The sequence below is a fragment of the Astatotilapia calliptera genome, chromosome 5 (genome assembly GCF_964374335.1).
Source record: "Astatotilapia calliptera chromosome 5, fAstCal68.1, whole genome shotgun sequence".
NCBI lineage: Eukaryota > Metazoa > Chordata > Actinopteri > Cichliformes > Cichlidae > Astatotilapia > Astatotilapia calliptera.
In genome coordinates, this window is record NC_137426.1 from 2,429,750 (window position 1) to 2,452,349 (window position 22,600).

At 44.2% G+C, this 22,600-nt stretch overlaps 1 protein-coding gene across 1 annotated transcript in view; it reads left to right on the forward strand.

The window, feature by feature from the left end:
* The window catches only part of mmp24 (matrix metallopeptidase 24), a 72,321-nt gene that overhangs the window by 5,947 nt on the left and 43,774 nt on the right, over window positions 1-22,600 (forward strand). The gene's annotated exons all lie outside the window — the stretch shown is intronic.

Genomic DNA, 22,600 nt, shown 5'->3' on the forward strand with positions numbered 1-22,600 from the left:
ACACATTAGCCATGTTTACATGGACGCGCTTAACCGGATCAAAGGTCTGATGGGAATAAAAATGCTTTATGTAAACAAGCCAGTCAGAAGATTTTCAACATTTCCAGGTGGTTGCGTCAATCATTAATTGGATTTGTGCAAACACTTCTTCTCATGTTTGGAGAGAATTTATCCTTACGGTGCAGGTCAGTTAGTTTAGTGGTAGACGTGGTGGGAGTGACAGAAAACTGGTCTGTGTTAGTGTGAGAAATCCTGACAGTCGGAAATCACAACTTCTACTATTTCTGGGAAGATGGACAATTCTGCACGTATCAGAATTATTGAATCTGTTGAAACCTTTGATCCACAAAACGCTCGTCAGGATCGGATCACCTTGAAGCTCTAATCTCAGTTTTAATCAGATTGTGCACGCGTAAACATGGCTGCCATCCAGGGAAACGGCCCCCGGCGGGAGCTAACGTCTACAAAGACGCATCGGTCTCACGACGCGAGAGAGGCGGCACAACGACGTCTGAAAGTTCCAAATATTTTCAGATCTCGATTAATTGCTTGGATCATAAATGCGACTTCCAGGAAGTAAACTGTAGTTTGTAATGCGACGATTGTGGTTGCACCAATGCACAAAAACCGAGACGTGCTGTTGACATCTCAGCTTCTTCGTTGTGTTTCCGTAAATGTTCATGAAATGTGAAAATGTGAAGTTTGATCTGTTTTTACTCCATATTTTTATTTTAACTTGTCATTTTACACCATTCACGGTCCCCTAATCTGGAGCTCTGAGCTGTTCCCTTATTTAATGCTGCAGAATCATTTGTCCCGTGCTACGGTCACATGGGGGGAAAAGGTCAGTGATCACAGTCAGATCGAAGGAGACAGGTGGAGACAGTCTGTCTCCCATCAGTTAAGTCAGTTTGATAATATGATTATTAACTGTGACAATCAGTGAAAACCACAAATCAGCAGTTATATGGAACCTTAAGCAGAACCCAGCTGTGTGGAACCCGTTCAGTCGAGTGCAGAGATGAGTTGTGTTCATCAGCACAAACTCAGATTAACTGCAAACCGTTTCCAGCGTGTCTGCGAGTGATTGCAGTCGGTCTGAGTCGCACCATGATGTTGTGGCGACAGGTTGCCTCTGACCTGTGCAGCTGCTTTATGATTGAAAGTATTAACTCAGAGATTGAAGATGCTGCACATTCAGATCTTTTAATATTCTGTTTTTTTAGCATCTTATGAACTTTTTAATGAAGGTTTATAAAATCAAGTTGCACACAAAGGGGCCTAACAATATTACAGAGGTTTTTCAGACACGATTCCCAGCACAGAGGCCGATTAATTCTCAGTCAGGTGGCTAATTGATTAAATCGAGTAATTGTTTCAGCATCCAGTAAAGCTGGTGTCGTGATGTAATCACAAGCGTAAACAGCAAAACACCAGCAGGACTTTAATGGAAAGCCATTGTGTAAGACATACAGCAGTCAAGAGGCTGTTAGATGGCTGTTAATACCACAGCACTGTGTTTTCTTGCATCATTAGGCTGCAGCTTTAGATGAGAGTCCTGCAGCGCGCTGGAGATGCTGAGCAGGACAGAAATGTGAGTGCCGTTCTAATTATAAATGAATCCGTGCGTGCGGCGAGTAAGAGCATCTTGCCTCTCCGCGAGTTCCCCGGGTGCGCCGCCGAAGGATTACGCTTGATCAGTGTGGCAGCGCAGGAAGAGGAAACCATTTCACACCAGGATGTGAACTTAATTACGCTCTGCGCCTGCAGCTGGGCGCATCATCCTGGTGTACCTCTGCGATGTGCATCGCTATCGTAAACTAACTGATCTGTTTGTCAGGAATTTTTACTGTGAACTTTCCAAAATAAAACGAAAACACAGGCGTGACGCGCAGGGCTGTAAGCCTGTTATCTGATTATGGTGCGTCTGAACAGAGCTCAGAAGACTAGCATTTGGAAGCTGACAGCAGTTTGAACAAAGCAGAAGTACTTCCCACATCCCGTTGTCCATCACTCAGACCTCCTCTTCCCTTCTGCTTCATCCATCCATAAAATCTCCATTGATCTGTTGATAAATCTGTTCATCCATCTGTCCATCAATCCTGAGACGGCACTGCTGACATCGAGCCTTCGCTGCATGCTGAAACGATGCTGAAGTGATGCGGTCACATCTTTGCTGTTAGACGTTTTGGATCTTGCGTTATAAACTGGATTAGCAACGTACGCTTTGATCCGATTGATCCAACCGAAGTGCAAAAATCAAATCGCATAAAAATACCAGAGAAGCCGACCGTTCATCCCCACAACCCAGCGATCCGCCCCTCACACCGACCTGATCTACAATCTGAAGACCGAGGAACACATTTTAAGAAGTGCCTTATTTGGGGAAAACATAAAAGACGGTAGCTGCAGAACGAGAACAGCTTTGCTCATCGAGGCAGGAGGAGAACAGCAGCTTGTATAGTTGAACATGTGACTCGGCGGAGTGCACGTTTAAAATGAGCGTGAGCTCCATGGACCCTGTTGAACAGCCGCCCTGAACCCTTTTACATTCTCAGCCATTCCCTGCAGGTTGTGCATTAACTTTTTATCGAGTGGACATGAGCAGCTTCAGTCTTTCATCGGTTTTTATTTTTTAAAGCGGGCGCTTGGATTAAATTTAAATTTTCATGCAAATGACCTCTGAGCTGCTTTGGACCTGTTTCACTTTAGTTCTACGAACCTTTAATTCTTTATAACATTTGGTGTAAAATAATTCACTCTCACATAAACACAGTAGCCACTTCATCTAATAATGCATGGCTGCAGATACTTTATTAAATCTGATCTCAGTTCAGCGCTGTGTCTTTCATCATGTAATAAACGATTACTTTTTATGATGGCCTGTTCCTCAAACATCAGCGGGATCACATGTTTTATTGTCATGTGAGCACCAGCATGCATCAGAAGCATAAAATGATGCCGTCAGAATATACATGATAACTACAACAATAAATAAATGGGTAATAATCCTCGTGAGAGCAGCTTTAGGCAGTGAATGGATGGATACACCTGAGGCCTGTCAGACACCAAAATCACATTTTTATGTTGGTATATTTTAAGTTGCTTTGAAGTTTGAGAGCCGCGTTTTTACCATAACAGCTGAACTTGTTTCTTATTCATGCAATCTGTAAACAACGCTTAATAAAAGCTCAGCTGCTTAAAAATACGCTTATAAAGTTTGAAGCTTCAGTCAAAAGAAAAATGAAGTTTCGTTCCCGTTCCTCTCGTCATATCTTTCTCATCTGTAAATCTTCTGATTAAAAGCACCACAGAGGAGCTCGGCCTTTTCAAGCAACAACAAACATTTTACCAGAAATGACGCCTCAAAACGATAAATCTGCCGATGGTTGCTGATGGCTCCCCCGTCCCGTCTTCCAGTTGGATGTGGCCGGGATGGCCTGACAGGAGCATCACCGGTATAGCTGCGCACCTGAAGGGCTTTTTAAATTATTGAGGATGTTGTGGAGGTAAAGCTTCTGCTCCCGTTGACTCACGAGTCTCCTCCGTTTCCACAGCTTTGATTCACACCCTGACTGATGCTGGATTTTCGCTCACGCTCGCAGCTCTAGGGAAGTCGATCCATCGAGGCGGATGCATCTGAACGGCTGCTGGCCGCATTTCCACGAAACGTTTCTCAGATGTACTCGTGTGTGTTTTGCTGTTGTTGCGCAGCTGCTGCAGAGGTCTTCACTGTGCAGCGGGGAGAGGTACCTCCAGGGTTACCCCTGTGTTTTTGGTGTTCGCCCACATTACAGGGCCACATCTGCACAGAGACTTATGCTGCACAGCTAAGACTCACTCCATGTACGTCCAAACATATGAATATACATTTGTAATTATGTGACCAAAGCACTTGACGCGAACATTCAAACAGTGCTTATTATCGTGTCTGTTGCTGCTTTTCTAATATTACACTTCTGATTATCTAAGTGGACCTGTGCATTTTAGTAATTGGTTATATTCTGTCTCTTAGTTAGATTAATAAGCACCGGGTGGATTTATTAAGTTGATAACCAGCTTCATGTGACCACTTAGCCTGATTGCTGATGTTAGGATCAGATATATCCCGTGTATCTGGAGCCTGCTGTGTATTTCCTGTGGTGTTTTTCTTTTGTTGGTTTTGCAATGAGGTGATGATCCAGACACCAAAGGGGGCAGAACAACAGTTACAAAATCAAATACTTTATTTTCTGAAGTCTTGCAGTAAACAGAAGGTGCTGTGGGTGCGAGGCGGGATGTCCAAAGGTGGTGCAAAGGATCCGAACTCTGCAAATAAATTGGAAACAAGACAAAGACTGAGGGAGCGCGCTCAGACTAAACTCTCAGAGAAACAGAGAAAGGCTCCGGTGAAGTCAAAGGAGAACAAAGGATGTAAAAAAAAGAGAAGCCACATGAGGAGCTACCCTTCAAAGGAAGCGGATCCAAGATCACACAGAGGAGCAGTAAGAGGCAGACAGGAAGCACAGGAAGAGGAGCAACACCAGCCCTGGACTGGAGAAGGTGGCGATGTAGGAAAGCTGTTGTTTAACATCTCCCAGCTCTGCGTCTCCCTCCTCTCTGTCTGACAAAGGCGAGCAGCTACGCTACATCCTGCACGCTCTGATCGTCCGGCACGTGTGTCGCCGTGTACGGCGTGTGAGCGTTATATGAAACCACAGACATGAGGTCATAGCTGTGAGCCCATCAGTCCCACCTGGGCGTTCCTCAAAAGGGTTTCATATTACATAAACACGAGTGTTTTCTAAGTTAGACGTCACGTTGAAGTGCAGCGTGTGAGTCCATGTGTGCTGCAATTGGTGTGATGGAGGAGTAATTATTTACTGTGAGATGTAAACAAACATTTCCTGAACATTCACAAACCTGTGAAAAGCTGCCGGCTCTGGAACATCTGACAATTTATGACCCTTGTTTTTGTGCTGGAGCGTCTGTAGCCTGCTCACTGTGGATGGTGCTGATCAGTGTGTTTACATGTAAACGCAGAGGCACATAAAACCAGACCTGTTTTTCTGTGAGGGCAAAAAAGTGGCAATATTTACATGACTAAAAATAGGACAAATATGAGAAAACAACAAAATCAAGCAAAAAAAAAAATGTTGGTAACACTGACCTGTTTTCAGCACTAAATTTGTTTCCTCATTTTTAACGTGATGTCGCACATTTGTGTCTGGACTCATTTCAAAGTCACACTTTGAACATTTTGTCCGAAAATGACCATATTTGGACAGGAAGCCATGATAACTGCCAATCAGTGCTCAGGAACATCCAAATAAATCCACGCCTCACAGTTACCATGGGGCGTGGCCTTTTGTAGGACCCGCCCCACAGTAACTGTGAGAATCTGAGCTTCAGACTCACGGGGATTCTTGTGCATGCACTGATCTGATTATCTAAAACTTTGACCTTTCACATGAATGTTAGTTATGGAAGTCTTTATCAACAAATCGATCCAGCTGTGAGCTGAGCCGGGAGACGGCTGAGTGGAAAGAAAACCTCTCAGGTCCCACAGGGGGAACCTCCCAGAATGCATCGTGCCTGAAGAAGTGCTGTTATTTTCAGTTTGTGAAAGTTTGGCATTTGTGAGTCTGAGCACACTCGCCAGCAAACCCACTGCATACACCTGAAGCTCGGATTGGCCCCGTGGGAGTTTAACCTTTGACCTCTGCTGTGTTAGTCCTGCTTTCTATCAGTACAGCTCAGAGTCAGCATTTCTGAAGCTTGTGCTCACGCTCTCCTTCGAGTTGGCTTTCTCCTGAAGTTCTTCAGCTCACCGAGTCCGTCACTGAGTGATCGACAGATCCGACAACAGTTTGCATTGTTCTCTCTGAGCTGCCCTGCAGGGTGTTGGATTAAACCACTGACAGCGCTTTTGGCTCAGTCACGGATTTCTCTTCACGCGTTTAATGCATGAAGATGATCATCTTCAGTTTAATTTGATTTTTGGCCTCAAGGTCCGTTTATTCATGTCGTCTGATTTCTGTTCGTGGTGTGTGGGAAGAAGGGGAATTTAGTTGGCCCGTCCCTGTGAGCACAGACGCTGTTACTGAAACATGAAGCAGCAGCTTCTTCAGGCTGATCTGATGAACAAACGTCACAGAATGAAGCTTCACGGCTCAAAGTTAAGACATCAGGCCTCCACAGTCAGGGGTGAGAGGTGTTGTCCATAAAGGACATTAGCTCGGCTGACATCGTCCACTCACCAACCTCCTCTGTGGAGTCTAGGGGCCTGGCCAGGACACTCATTACTAGTCTATTAATCTGTGTCTTGTCCCTCTCCATCAAACAACCACATAGAAGCCTGCAGAGGCCGTCGCTGTGTCGTAAAGTGTCCTCAGTCCCGACTCCCTAAAAGACGTCAGCGTGTCCTGCAGACAGAGCAGACCTGCAGATCTTTCATGCTGGTTTTCTGAAGCTTGAAGTGACAGTATTTGGAGGGTGGAGTACACAAGTACACACACACCTTTTAATCACCTCTAAGCAACAGATAATTAAAATCCTAGAATTTCGCCAAAACTGGAGGTCAGACTTTGTGGACGTGCTTTAAAATTTACTGCACAGCAGCCACATTATAGGTCAGATCATTTAATTACAAAGGCTCCAACAGCACAAACGGTCCAGTTCAGGGTCTCCAGTTAGCTAGCGGACCGCTAACAGCTACGGCCATCTTTGTCAGCACACCTGCCTCTCTCTGCGGTCATGCCGGCATCTTTCAGCCTCAATAAAGTTTAAATTGGGTGAATGAAATCCCGCTTTGCCACCTGAGATGTTGTATGAAGGGGAAATTAGCTACAAAGACCAAAACATGTTTATTTCTCCTGTAAATTTCAGGCATTTTAACATTGGGTCTGACTCACTGCTGCAGCCAGCCTCAAGTGGACATTAGAGGAACTGCAGTTTTGGGCGGCACAGCGTTGGCTCCATTTTTGAGCCCCAGAGGCTGCTTGGAACTGACCGAATGTTACTGCAATATGTTTTAGAGAGAGGCTTGGAAAGAGACGCGCGTCCTGCAGGGAAGTGTGTCCCTAATCAAAGTTGAGTGATAGATTTGTGTGTTTTCAACAAATCCGGGCATTTTATCAAGTGGAAAATGGAACCAGGATTTCTGTAATGAAGGTGCCAGTGTAGGTGTCAGGAGAGGAAAACAAGCACAGAATATAAAATATACCTTTAATTCTGCTAATTTGATTGTAATCTGGCTTTTGATGGTCCATCAGGGGGTGGGAGAGGTACAGGAGTACGGCGTGTGCTGGTTTTCCGAGGAAGCAGATAAACGAGCAAACCTGGTGATGAACATAAGTGAATACTGTCAACTTCAAACACTGAAACATAGAGAACAACAGGATGTGAGTAATCTGTAAGTCTCTGCACACAAGAGAAAGCTTCGTTCCATATTTATTTATTTTTCTATCAAGTCACATCAAATCAAAGCTTCCATCGAGGCTGCACGGCACCAACGGTTGGAGCTGGTGCCAGGAAGCCAAAAATAAAGCCCCCGTTCAGGCTTTTACAATCTCTTCAGGTGCCCCCTTCAAGCCACAGCACTCATATTCAGCTGACGGATGAGAAACACTCACAGCAGGCAGCGAGCGAGTGTGAGAAAGTGTGTGAGGGAAGCTTTGCTGAACATTTGTGACAAATGCATCCCCGGCGGCAGGGAGCTGTTGTTGTTGTGCTGCTGCGTAGATGGAGACGGCGAGGCTTCGCGATGGAGGAAAATGAAGCGTCTTTGTTGTACTGATAAAATGAATGCTTGAACAGCAGGTTTGTATGTTTGCGTGCACGGCCACAATCAGACCGACCCCCGAGCTTCCGAAATATTAGGAGAAGCTGTTTGGAATTTCTTTTTGATCATCTTCGGCCTCGTTGCCCTCATCTTTCTAAATTTCAGTTGTTTATTTGAATCCTTTATTGTTGCTGTTTTAAATCTGTTTTTGTTTTTTGTCGTTCTTGTTGTTATTGTGTTGTTCGTTGTAGTTTTAAGTGTCTTTGTTGTGTTTCTGTGTCTCTGCGTTGCCATTTTAAGTCTTTGTTCCTGTAATTTTGGATTTCTTTGTTGTAGTTTTCGGTGTTCAGAATTTCTTTGATGTCTGTTTTTATTTCAAGCGTTTGTTGCTGTTTGAGTCTTTGATGTTGTTGTTTTTCTTGTCTTTGTTCTTTCGTTGTTCTCTTGTCTGTTGTTGTTATTTTTGAGTCTTTGTTGCCGTATCTTTGAATCACGTTGCTGTCTCTTTGTTTCTGAGACTGTTGGATTTTGAGTGTGGTCATGTTTTGGGGGTTTCCTGTTTCATTTCAAGCTTGTTTCTTGTCACTTTGATTCCTTTAGTTGGCAGTTTGAGCGTCTCCGTTGTTGCTACAAACTGTAGTGGTTGACACATTTCCATGAAGAACTGGGACTGATGTAAAAATAATCTGCTAAATCAAACGTGGGCTGACTTCCTGTGGATAACAGAGTAGCTGAAAGCAGTTTTTTGTGGCTGGTTGAGGCTTTGTTGGCATTTTGAGCCTTTTTGTTACCGCGTGAGGTGCCTGTTGTGTTTTTGGGTTTCTGTGCTGACATGTTGAGTCTTTGTAGTTTTAAATCTGTTGTTTGGAGCCTCTCTATCATCATTTTGTGTCTCATTGTAGTTTGATTCTATCTGAAGACTTTTTTTATGTCACTAACGTGAATTATTTGAGTCAGTCTGGTTCCTGCACGGTGGCACGGTGGTTAGCACTGTTGCCGCACAGCAAGAAGGTCCTGAGTTCAATTCCACCATCAGGCCGGGGTCTTTCTGTGTGGAGTTTGCATGTTCTCCCCGTGTTTGCGTGGGTTCCCTCTGGGTACTCTGGCTTCCTCCCACCGTCCAAAGACATGCAGCTTGTGGGGATAGGTTAATTGATTAATCCAAATTGCCACTAGGTGTGAATGTGTGAGTGAATGTGAGTGCGAATGGTTGTCTGTCCCTGTGTGTTGGCCCTGCGACGGACTGGCGACCTGTCCAGGGTGTACCCTGCCTCTCGCCCTATGACAGCTGGGATAGGCTCCAGCGCCCCCTGCGACCCTGAAAAGGATAAGCGGAAGCGAATGGATGGATGGATGGATGGTTCCTGATGGTTGAACAGTTAGTGAGGGAGACGCATCGTCCTCATCCTGGGTGGAAATGATGTCCTCTTGTTTGTTTCTCGACTCAGTCGGTTTTTACAGTTTCCAGGGTGAAAGCCCTGACTTTGTACCACATGATGAATCTGATCGCATCAGGGATTTGTCTCTGGATCGTCTCCTGCTGCGTCTCGCTCGTCTAATCAGGCTGAAGAGGCAGAGTGCAGAAATGATGGGAATAAATTTCATTACCAAACATCTCAAATTCTTCCTCTTCACTCCGATCTTTGTTCTCCGAGGGAATCCTTTCTGACAAGACACAATGCCGACTTTTCATTTTCTGCACAAATATCAAATTGCAGCAGCAGACATTAGCTCTCTGGGACAGCGAGCGCTGATTTCATTCATTAATCACTCACCGCACGGCACCGCGCTCTGTTTTGACTCATAAATTGTGCTGTGGAATCATATTACTGAGCGTGGTGTTTGTAAAAACAGCAGAAGGTGAGTCCAAAAGGATTCACTTCCCTTTCCTGACATTTCTGATCAAACATCATCCCTGAATATTTTGGTGCTTTCATTTTCATGCTACAGTGAAAAGGGAAGCACTGGACCTCATGCTTTAGTGCAAACTGACGCTATCGTCTCTCTGCCATAGTTCAGACAGACTCACTTCCTTCCATTATGTGCATCACTGATACTGAACCAGTGCACGGTGCCAGGCGGTATGTGATGGCACCATGGGGAACCACTTTAAAACAGTTCTATGAGAAAGCTCCAAGTCTTAATAGGAATTATGGAAAATTTCCCATAGCATCAAAAAAATAATGATTTATTTTTTTAGGGGCATTTTAGAACTAAAATGCTAAAACATCTGCTTTTCAGATGTTTTAGGGTTAATATCAGGTCCTGTGGCTCCGTGAATGTGAACTCTGTAGAGTGGAATATGTGTGTGATCTCTCACAGTGGACTCTGAGGCCTGTGGAGACCACATGTGTGATATATTTTACTTACAGCTTCTCATACACAGAGAACACAACAGTCTTTAAAACAGTCCAGATTAAGTGAATAGCTTCAGAGAGATTAAAGCTGCAATATGGAAAACCTATATGAACGTCAGTGTGATATTCTTGACCACCGAGTACAAATGCAAACTAGAAAGAGCAGCTTTCTCCTAATATTACAGGCCTCTCGACTAACCTTTTGTCACGGCTGCACCAGCGTTAGGTGCACCCAAAATTTTCAGCCTTCATTTAATAAGTTACCGTATTTTTCGGACCATAAGGCACATTAAGCGAAACAAAACAGTCAGATGAGATAGCATAGGTAAGCATGTCTCCGAACAGGAGCCATTTTGTGGTCCTTATACACACATAATATAATATTACGTTGAATCACAGTACGTATCACTCCGCGAGGCTCCGTAATGCTCCAACAATCCATCAAGCGGTGCGGCTTCGTAGCTTAGCAAAGTCGAGCTAAAATGTTTTGACAGATTTCTGAGCGCCGTGTAGCACATGACATCAGTTCGAGGTCAGTAAGCACAACCAGAATTCATACATAAGGCGCACTTTTGAGGAAATTAAAGGATTTTAAGTGAGCCTTATAGTGCGGAAAATACAGTACTGAACATGTTCTTGTGCTTCACTGAGCTGAAACTTAAACTTAAAATATTACGAGATGTATCAAATAAAAAGAAAGTCAAAATTAAAAGTGCCTCAAAGGCTTCGAACTGAACATCTTAATATCTGAACATCTTACCGTGGGCGTGGGCATCTGAGAGGCTCCGCCCTTGACTATCTCTGATTGGTTTACACCACGATATGGGCATAATGCATGTCTGCTGTTGACCACACAGAGACTTTCAGAGTTGCAGAGACTGTTTTTTCAGGATGTTTAGTGCAGGGAAAGATTTGACGGAAGAACTGAGATGAATCTGAGCTCTCTGCCAGACTATGCACAAAGTAAAATGTATGAAGAAAATGGCAGATTAATAATCGTCGGCTTCTCCTGGTGATCATCAGAACAAGTAAAACACGCTGGTCCTTTTCACAAACTAATATTAGAGAAAATATGCAGCATGCTAAACACCCGCTTATCAGGCCGTGCACGGTGTTCGGACGGGGGAAGCGCCTGGCGGGTTGCACCCATTGCACTCAAGCTGCGACGGTAAATAGTTTAGCCGGGGGAGACGAGGTCTATTTTTATCGCAGCAGACAGACGGAGGAGACACACTGGCAGGCTGACGCACAGGTTGAGGCTTCGGGGAGAGACGGCCAATCAGGCTCCGAGACGGACAGGGACGCAGCCAATCAGGTGGACGGGCAGACAGGTGGACACAGATGCAAACAGACAGGCTGTTACAAACCAGGAGGAAGAAATATCAGCTCCCACAGCACATTTTAAGTGGCTTTAGTGTTCCTGCAGGGCCGGCGTGGGCACATATCAGCTGTTAGTCAGTTAATCAACGAATCAATCAGAAGAAATGTTCATAAAGACAAAAATATCTGAAGACTTGCTTCCACCAAGATGTCTCATTTTGTAGTTTTTCTTTGTTGTGTGTGGCTGCAGAGTGAATCTGTCGAGGTTTCAGGCAAACACTTTAATGATTATGAGGCTGCGGTTTGAAGTGCCGTTGAGAAATTACGATCTGTCCCGGTTCTCGTTCCGGGCCGTAAAACAAACAGCACATTAAAGAGTGAAGCCTCCTCTAATATCTTATTCTAATCTTGCATTAACAGCGCATTAATGCAGCTGTGTCTTCGCTTTGGCTGCGTCTCATGCTTACATTAGCCGATCTTTTCATTACCTGTCTTTAGCGTTAAGGAGCTCACTGTGACTAAAGTGGTCTGCATGAGAACCCTGACCCAAACACGGGGCCCTAATGGAGTTTCATTAAAGGTCAAAGAAAGTATTTTCTTCCTCTTTCCAGGCAGATCGATCCGTGTTTGGAGTTAAAGATGGATCCAGACAGACCCTAGAAGACTGGCAGCTGTAATTGCAGCAAAAGCTGGTTCTACAAAGTATTGACTCAGGGGGCTGAATAATTGCGCACACCCCACTTTGCAGTTATTTATTTGTAAAAAATATTTGGAATCATGTATGATTTTCGATCCACTTCTCACGTGTGCACCACTTTCTTTCACGTGGAATTCCAATAAAATTGATTCATGTTTGTGGCTGTAATGTGACAAAATGTGGGAAAGTTCGAGGGGGTCGAATACTTTTGCAAGCCGCTGTACATCAGCGGGCCTGAACAGATTCACCTGTATTTGATTAGAGTTGGGCATAAACAGCTTGGTTGGCTCCTTTTCACCATGATACTGTCGTTCATTATTATTATCATTATTACAGCTAAAAGGAGAGCTTGATACAAACAGCTGATGAAGATGAGTTCATGGTCATTTTTGAAGCATAAACTGTAAGTAAAGAAAAACCTCCACCCTTAGAAATGAGATAATTTCTTGCTTTTTTGAGAAAGATGTCACACAAAGATGTTGCACAGTCCTCCACTGATAAACAAATAGACAGATTAATTTATATTTTAAAAAAGAGTTATATCCATGGTCGTAACTGAGGAGCGGGGTTTGTCCGGCCCAACTGTTGTTTTATGAGTTCGTCGAGTTCCTCCCATAAACTGTATTTAAAAGCTGGATGTTTGTCATTGTTATTGGTATTTTTTTAAACCTCATGTTGGCTTTTTCATTTTTTTTATTTGTTTAATTAGACGTATGAATTTGGCAGCTACAATTTAGTGCAGCAGGTAAAGGATTACGAAAACGTCCAGACGGTCTGTTGTATCATCAGTAGGGATGGGTATCGTTTAGGTTTTATCCAATACCGGTGCCAAACCAGTACTTTTGAAACTGTGCCGGTGCTCAAACCGGTGCTTAAAGAATGGAGAACACAAAATTGGTCCAAAAACCTCTCATGTTCAGCTGTTTTTTTGTAAAAAGATAACAATGTTAGCCTTTTCTGCAGCTATGGGGCATATATGGTATCACTCTTGGCTGGAAGCAGTGCTTAAACAATGGAAAAAACACAAACTTTGTCCAAAAACCTCTCATGTTTAGCTGTTTTCCACTTTTCCTTTGGTCATTTTAGCCTTTTTGGCCAGGGTGAAGGGAGTATCTGCCATCAAACAAGAAGACAGCCGCATGTAGCTATGATGATGTTTGCTAGTTCACCTTACCTGCATTAATGTAATAACGTGGTTAGCCTACTCAACGTAAATTACACACGAACAACATGAAGCTACTCACGCAGAGAAGAACGGCTGCTGCTGCATCATCATCCTCATCATTTCTGCTACACTGGCAGGGCTAGGGGCCAGGACTCTCCTCTTCGGGTTTTTGGGGATGTTGCTCTGGGTCCAATAACAGGCACCACACCCACAGTAGATGTGCCCGGTGTGAGGTCTCGCAGCAAGCTATCAAATACGGCGCATTTCTCGGATTTTAAAAAAAACGCTATGCGTCGCCAGGTGTTTCATCAGATTCGAGGTGTTACCTCCTTTGACAGTATCACAGTATCAGCTTAAAGCACTTGTTGCTGCTGAGTTTGCATCTTTTGCTGTGAGGTACAGCCAGACTTTTGACCGCTTCGCCTTGGACATTTTTAATCTGTAGCTCTGCTCTAAAAGAACGCACGTACCTGGACCCGCCTACTATCCTCGGAAACGTAAAATGATTGGCTAGAATCTAAAGTGTATCACAGCTCAGGAAAAAAAAAAGCACCGAAATAAAGCACCGAAATGTGCGCTGCTTTTCGGTCTGGTTACTACCGTTTATGACAGAACCGGTACCCATCCCTAATCATCAGATATTTGCATTAAAATGTTTCAGAGCAGAAACGCTTTCCAGACGTTTCGTTTATTTCTGCTGTAAAGGTGGATGTTTTAACGTGGGACTGACTTGCTGCTGGAGCCTCCAGTGGACATTAGAGGAACTGCAGTTTTTGGCTTAATTTTCTTAGTCAATGTTGTGGAGACATGAAAATAAAAATGTGGCATTTTTGAGCCAACTGAAGACGAGTTTTGGCATCCTGATATCTGCCCTCGCATCCTCCTCTGAATATCTCAGAGAACAGTCACGATTTTCTGCTAAAAATGGTATGAAAACGTGATTTCTTCTGCTAAAATATCTGATCATGCTGTCTAATGTTCATCTAAACACCGTGTTTAATCAAAGCTCAGTGGAAGTGCTCATGTTGCGTCTCGTTGACAGGAGCCTGGATGTGAATCCCGGTGTCTCTGCTGTAGAGCTGTGTGCTTTGTATACATACATTTCAAAGCAGTAATCCTTTAGCCGGCAGCCTCCTTCTTCGTTTTTCATAATTTAATGTCAGAGTGAAAGATGAGTCACCTTCTGTAAGCCGGACACTTTACTGTAGGCTACACCTTCTCATCAGCGAGCTGAGCAGAGGGTGACTCAGCTCAAAGTGACTATTGACCCCTGAATAATGGCTGCAGAAATTAGAGTTCACGCTTCATTTTGTTTTGATTTGTATTTTGTTCTCTGTCATCTTCAGCGGCCTGCGGGGGGTTTCTGAAGCTCAGGTTCAGAATCAGCCGCCCCCCACAAGCAGCAGCAGCAGCAGCAGCATTAAAACGGGCTGCTGCCTCAGTGAGGCCTGAATCATCAGCATGCAGCGCTCACTTGCAGCCTTCATGCAAGTACAATATGATTTAGCACCATTAAAATATTGAAATTAAAGCACTTCTCTTGTTGTTATTGTGTTACCCTCGTGGTTTTTATTTGCGCTCATATTTATGGCTTTGTTATTTTATGCTCCAGTAGCTTCATCTTACTTTCCTTCCTTCGTTCTCTCCTTTTTCCTATTTTTCTTCCTTCCCTTAAATGTCACCTGCATTTACTCAAAAACTGACAAAAGCATGAACAGTGAACAGCTTTTCAGTGGGTGGCAGGTCCGCTGTATCCCTGCAGAATGTGGTTATGGCTCAAAGAGACGTCGTCTGAATGCAGCATCTCCAGAACGCCCTGATCTCAGCATTAACGGAGGTTATCCGTGCCGGGTAGACTGCACTGTTGGAAATAGTTTATTTTGATGCTGTTTTTTTGCAAATTGTGCACAATAGCATTTATTTTCATTTTTCCCACAGTTTATAAAAATTAGTGTTAAACTATGAAGACAGATTTCCTGTGGTTGGAAACTATTTTGTGCAATTTTTGTGTTTACAGTTTTGAGGGATAAACCTCTGAAATTTCTGTAACTATGTGTAGAAACCAAATGATTTTCAGGTTTTTGTAGTTTATTGCACTTTTTTCCAGTTTATCTAGTTACTATGGACTTAATGCATACATGTTATTAAAACTTGTGATATAACGGTTGTATTGATACAGCAACTTGAAATGCTCCAATAACTGGCACTACAGCTGTTAAAAAGATAAAGATAATGTTGGACTTTAAAGAGTTAATTGTCATAATGTCCCACAGAGGAAACTCAGACTATCCTCAGCGAATCATCTGCCTCCATCTCACCCTATCCCAGCATCCTCTGTGGTCATCCTGCCTGTCAGCTCCATTTGCCCAGTAAATCCACCGTCTCTTCTGTGCACACGTCCAAACCGATTAACTTCAAATTCAAAATGAACCGCTATTTCTCCAAAAGAAAGATTTCCCAGTTCTGGTGTCTGATATTAAAATGATTTGCACATATCAGCATTTAGCACAGCGTCACGTTTCTGTCTACATACTACAGCAAATACTACAGCGGTGGTTAAAAAGGCCCAGCAGCGTCTCCACTTTCTGAGAGTGCTCAGGAGGAACAACCTGGAGGAGAGGCTGCTGGTGACATTTTACAGAGCCACCATAGAGAGCATCCTAACGTACGGCATAACAACATGGTATGCAGGGTGCTCAGCTGCAGACAGGAAAGTACTGCAGAGGGTCATCAACACAGCCCAGAAGATCACTGGCTGCTCTCTGCCCAGCCTGGAGGTCACTGCAAACTCTCGGTACCTCAGCAGAGCTGGCAATATCATCAAGGACCACTCTCACCCCAGCAACCAACTGTTTGAACTATTACCGTCAGGCCGACGGTACAGGTCACATAAAACCAGGACAAACAGATTCAGGGATAGCTTCTTTCCCAGAGCTATCACCGTAGTAAATAAGCACAAAAACAATTGAACCTGCTTAGCTATACCATACGTCACTGCCATTATATTAATGCTGCTATCCTGTATATATCGTACTTACTATTGTTTGAGTACTTACAATTGTTTTTTTTGTACTTTTTATATTTTACATTTATATTTATTATTGAAACTTGCACCAAGGGAGTGGCACTCCAATTTCGTTGTACTCTGTACAATGACAATAAAGGCTATTCTATTCTATTCTATTCTGTCTCTGCTGCCTTCTGGCTCGGCCTCCCTCGATGAAAAGACTGTGACAGGTGTAACTTGTTGTCAGGTGTTTCCTTCTGCATGGATTGTCCACAGATATCAGGCCAGTGGGCATCTCCCATGGTTTAAACTGCCTCTCCACACCTGACAGTGAGGGCAGCCGACAGCAGACAGACATGTCTGAAACACGTCTCATTTATTCCCTTCGGTAGACGTAAAGTTACTGAGAGTTCTAGTATCTGATATTTCAGACCCTGATTGTTGAGCAGTAGGAACGTCTCTCTGTTACCAGAATCAACCCTTGAAGGCCATAAATCATAAATCTTTGCCTTTTTCTTTTAAGCATAAGCAGCGTTGAGGCTGGAAATGTGCCGCTGCCTGCCTCAGTCCTTCTCTCTGGATAACGGTCCGAGTATTTTGTTCATTTACTAAAAGGCGTGCCGCCGTGGCGTCGGAAACTCCCACAACGTCTAATGAATCACCGCTCGCCTGCTGCGAGAGAGCATTTGTCCCAGTCAGATAAGAATATGAATTAAACATGTTCACGTGTGGAGGGCTCAGTGCTGGAGGTGATTTATGCCGCTGCAGTCCCGCTGTGTGAGGCGCATACATGAAGCACAGAGGTGGTTTCGTTGTAGTTTCGCTTTCCCAACTTAGACTCTTCACAGCGGATCATCGTCCTCTCCCTTTTCCCGTTCACTCACATGTGCTTCATTTGTTTTAATCTCATTTAATATCCATGATATAATAACACACGTGTTCTTGGATAAGTGCAACCAGTGACAGAAGATCCATCCAGGTTCTTCCAGTTACCAAAGCGAAGTCTTAGTGGCAGTTGGCAAAGCAAGAATACTTCCCAGTGCCTCCTGAAGGATCCCGATTAGCTCCCAGGCCAGATCCCCAATGAGTGCTGGGTCCTAACTTCTATGAATTGGACATGCCCAAAGAGTCTCCGAAGGAAGGCGTCCCGATCAGATACCCGAGCTACCTCGGAGGGTTCCTCTCCACTCTGCTCCGAGCTCCTGGAGAAAACTCATTTCGGCTGTTTGCATCTACTCGCTCTTCCGCTCATTCCCAGATCTCGTGACCAAAGTTGAGGACTGTAGAATGATACATGGGAAATAGGAGGCTCCGCCTACACTAATCCACCTGTCAGCCTCACCTTCCACTTTTCCTGCCACATGTGAAGAACAGACAGTGAGATTTGAACTCTTGAACTTTTCTTGTGAGTTTCAGAGACGCTAAAAGTGTTTTTGATCAGTCCGCAGTTCAAAGAAGTATGGAAGCAGCTTAAAGTGAATTATACACGTAACGGTCACTCGATTGTGGCTTCAGAACGCCTCCCGCTGAAGTTCTATTCACTTCCATTCAGAAAGCACCATCTTAGTAGAAATACTAAGCCTGTCATTTCTTCAGCAAGCAATTATGGCCTCCATTGATAAATTCAGGCTCTCTAATATGTGTGCCGCTCGTCCTGTGGGACATTATTGGCCCATTAATTAGATTTGAAGGCTTACAGGAGGCTTTGCTGTCCGCGGCGTGGTCGTTGGTTGACAGCTGTGTGACAGAAGTCGGCCCGGACGCTGTCCTGCCTCCAGCTGACGGAGCTTTTATTTAAGGGATTATTTCTTTCTACAAAGATGATTACTTTACCTGTTGTACTGTTGTTCTAGCATCACTCTGGTCTGAGGTAGAGAGGTTTGTCCTTTCAGACTGTGAAAGCTAACACTCTGCACCAGTTATCTGGTAGTTTCTGGATTCAACAGGAAATGATGGCTCTGAACAAAAGCTGCAACTCTGAGCTCTTCAGTGAAAACACCGGGTAGCACTCGGTCCATCTGTGGGCTGGATAAAAGCCCAGAGAGGGTATCATGTCAGAACGAGACCTCGTAAAGCAGAAGGACGCATGGGCTGTCAATTTGACTCGGTTTCAGTTCAGAGACAAAGAAAATCTTTAAGTCATGAATCATTGTTTTAAAATGGGGATGTGTTTAAAGTTATGGTCAGTTTAAGTGTTCAGAAAATAAATGTAAGTGAATGTAACGTCCTCTGAAGTGATGAAAACGTGTGTGTGTGTGTGTGTGTGTGTGTGCTCACCCAGCAGCTGCCAGCTCAGAGGAAGCAGTTTGAATTAAATAATTCACCAGCTGCTATTATACAACAATTACTACACTTCCATCAAAGCTCTGAACACACACAGACGTACACAACCACATGGATGCACATGTATGAGGACTCACAGACACGGTGACCGGTGCAGTACGGGGTCCTCAGAGGCCTCACAGAAGCAGAAAGTTCAGTATTTCAGTGCGTGTGGATTTAAAACGATCGTAGCGAGGCGCTCGGAGGACAACTTCAAAGAGGCGTTGAGATCTGAATCAGGTGTGTCTGAGGCCTGACTCACGCTCATTGATGAGGACGAGGACAGCTGCGCACAGCTGCACACCATCAGTTGCTGTTGTTGTTGGGGCGATCGTGGCTCAAGAGTTGGGAGTTCGCCTTGTAATTGGAAGGTTGCCGGTTCGAGCCCCGGCTTGGACAGTCTCGGTCGTTGTGTCCTTGGGCAAGACACTTCACCCGTTGCCTACTGGTGGTGGTCAGAGGGCCCGGTGGCGCCAGTGTCCGGCAGCCTCGCCTCTGTCAGTGCGCCCCAGGGTGGCTGTGGCTACAATGTAGCTGCCATCACCAGTGTGTGAATGGGTGGGTGACTGGTTGTGTAAAGCGCTTTGGGGTCCTTAGGGACGAGTAAAGCGCTATACAAATACAGACCATTTACTTTTTTCATCTCTGCCCGGATGGCTCATGCACGGTCGCATGCACTGCAGTTAAAACGTGTAGGCAGGCAGCTCTGCTCAGTGACAACACATTGCAGGGCACATGGACTTTTGCTTTTTGCCACTTGGACCCGAGCAGACTGTTATTTCCATTCGAAGCAAAGGATGGCCTTGTGTTACTGGCATGTTTTTAGAAAAGCACCAAGGGGAGAAAAGAGGAGTACAGCTGACAGCTGGGCTCAAATAACAGTAACATATTTCAGGAAACACCTCTAAGGAATATAATTTCACTCATTTTCCTCCTTTATTTTGTTCTTCCTCTAGCGGCTGGTTAATTCTGGATGTACTGACCCTGTTTCCAGCTGCTCCTGCAATGGATGACATATTAGTGACTAACCGTGTGTCGTGGATAGGCTGATCTCATCCATCAGGTCATCCTGTGGCTTATCCAGGTCCAGCTCGTGGGTGCCGCAGTCTAACCCTCAGTTTGTGACCGTAAATGAGGGTAAGCTTTGCTTTCATGCTCAGCAAAAAGAATTACTTTATCCTCCGCTTCTAGTAGCTGCTGATGGTTTAGAGATTTTCTTTAATATCTTAACCAAAGGAAAACTTTGCTTCACATTTGTCTTTGAGCGATGCAAACACTGGAACAGAAAATAAACGCACCGGCTCTACTTGAGCTCTCAAAGGGCTTTTTTACAACATGACTCGTTCGCTTTTTTCTGCGCCTGAGTGCTTTCAGTCTAACATCAAACACTCTGATGGAACCATCAGAGAGAAACTTAGACCTCAGTATCTTTGGCACGCACAGCAACCAGGGATCGAACCACCAACCTTACCGTTAGTAGACGACCTGCTGCACCTCCTGACCTGCAGCTACCCACGACTGTGAAATAACGACGAGGGTGAACCGAGCGGGATTCAAGCTAAGCATTTCTCAACTTCCATACGAGCGACTGAAGCGGCTACAAATAAATGTATATGTTGATTGACATTTGACCTGGTAATAAATCAATTAGGTCACCTAGGCAACCAGAGCTTGGAGCTCCTACAGGTGACCAGCCTTCAAAGAGATGTACGACGAGTGAATCACAGCTTTAGGGCTCACGTTTGTTTCAGAGGCCTGGAAATATTTCCCGGTCCTCACAAACCGAACGGGCTCGTTGTTCTCGTTGTGTCTGTAATTGCAGAGTTTGGCGTGCACGCTGCTCCTTACTGACTCGTTTCCTTCTCACAGTGAAACGTAGGCCTGCCAGATGCTGTAAGAGAGTTTGTGTTTGTTGCCCGGAGCTCAGATATGTTTCTGTTTTTTATTGCCTGAGCAGATGGGACAGGATGAAATCACATGAATCAGATTTAGATGTTTTGTTGCAGTGGAAGTTGTCATCGCCACAGATTTATTGCAGGGGAGCTTTTAATTGGATTGTAAGCAGTCAGTTTCCTCTCAGCTCATGGACCATGTGGCACTTTGTGTCTACATTTACACTTTGGATTAAAAGCAGATCGGCACAGAGTCTAAATAAGTTAGCTAAACAGCGGAGTTACAGACCAGCTCTCACATCAGAAACCCTGCATCTCAAATCTAAACACATGTGAGCATCAACAGCAATTAGCTGTCCAGTAAAATGATTGATTATAATACAAGAAAGACACGCTCATGCTGACTCGTGTTTCCTCTGTTCAGACTAGAAATATGGAAGAGCATCTGTGCTTTCAGGATATGTTAAACTAGCTGCACTATTTTAACTCTTTAAAATGTTATTTGATAAATAAAACCATTATTTAAAATTATGTTTACAAATTTAGATTTTTTTTTATCTCTACTTCTGTTTATTATGTTTATAGTGATTTAAATCTTTATCTTTGCCACATCAGTTTCACTTATTCTATCATATTTCTGACTCTTTCCTCGAAATCTTGTGGTTTTAATCTCTTCAGCGTCACCTAATAATTCATTGTGTTGACTTATTGGCTTAAACAATGACCTCACGTGCTTTGTTTAATTGCAAATATTGTAATTTAAGCATCATGTGGTATGTGTTATGATTTGATGCTATATAAATAAAATAATTGAACTGAAATCTCACGATTCTCCCTTTTATGGAAAAATGTTCCCTAATCTGTCTCATGAGTGGTTCAATAATCTTAAATTAACGTTGGTCAAACGTCGTGTTTTTCACACTCAGGTTTTATCTTGACTGACTTTAATGTAACATCATCTTAGTCGTGTTTTCCTGCTCGACGCGTCTTCGCTGGGGGAAACGGGCTTCCATAAATGCCCTCGGTGTTGGAAAGCTGTGGTCGGGCCGGCGTTCGCTTTTCTGGGCCCGGACTTGCTGGGAGAGGCTGCCTCGCTCTGAATTATTAATGACCTACTGTAGAGAACAGCTCAGCCTCCCCCCTCATTACCTCACCCGCCTCTCGTGTCCTCTCCCTCTGAAACCTTCTGCCTCTTATCTCTCCGTGCTGCTGTTCGCTCTTTCAACAGCCTCCTTTTTATTTTTCCATCTTTTCTTCTTCTCTCCTCTTCATTTACCCGCCTTCCTCTCTGCCTTTCCTCGCTCTCCCTCCGGAGGCTTGTGAGATTGTGTTATGTCACATTAAAGAGACAGGCGGCTGCTAAATGAAAAATACGACGTAATAAGACTCATCCGAGGAAAACTGTGGATTCAGCATCGATTTTGGATCGGTGTGAATTCGATTTTCTGGGATTCGGAGGAACTGGCTCCCCAGTTTCTCTCCGACATGTTCAATGTCTTCTTTTCACTCACCCTGAATCTTTTTTGTCCGCCTACTCGTTACACCTTTTTTCTGCGTTTTGAACTATTGTTCCAATAAATTGTGGTGTTTTGAGGCCACAGGAACCTGAAACTTGATGTAAAAACTGAACCAGCTATTGGCAGCTGCATGTTGCTGCAAACCTGCTGATGTGCAGGAGTTATTGTTGAATTACTTGAACACTGAGGGAAACTTTAATGTGCGATTGTTCTCTGGGGCTGTAAGCACAGCCTGTTTTGTAATATTTGAAGGGTTATATTGTTATGATCAAAGGTTTCCTCAGCAGGTCAGAGGGAGACCTGTGAGACCCTGCAAGGAGCGTGGATTTGAATCCAAATGGCAGCTGTCAGCTTATTGGTGGGAAGGTGGGGAGGGGCGGTGCTGCGGGCGGTGCTGCGCTGACATCATGAAACTCAAAGAAATGTCACATTCAGCTGTCTGCAATTATTTTATAAACGTGTGTGTCTAAGGCAACCAACATGACAAAATAACTAGCACACCTTAGTCTTTAAGTTACACGACCTGGTTACATTTGGCCTGCGGTTCAGCACCATGGACAC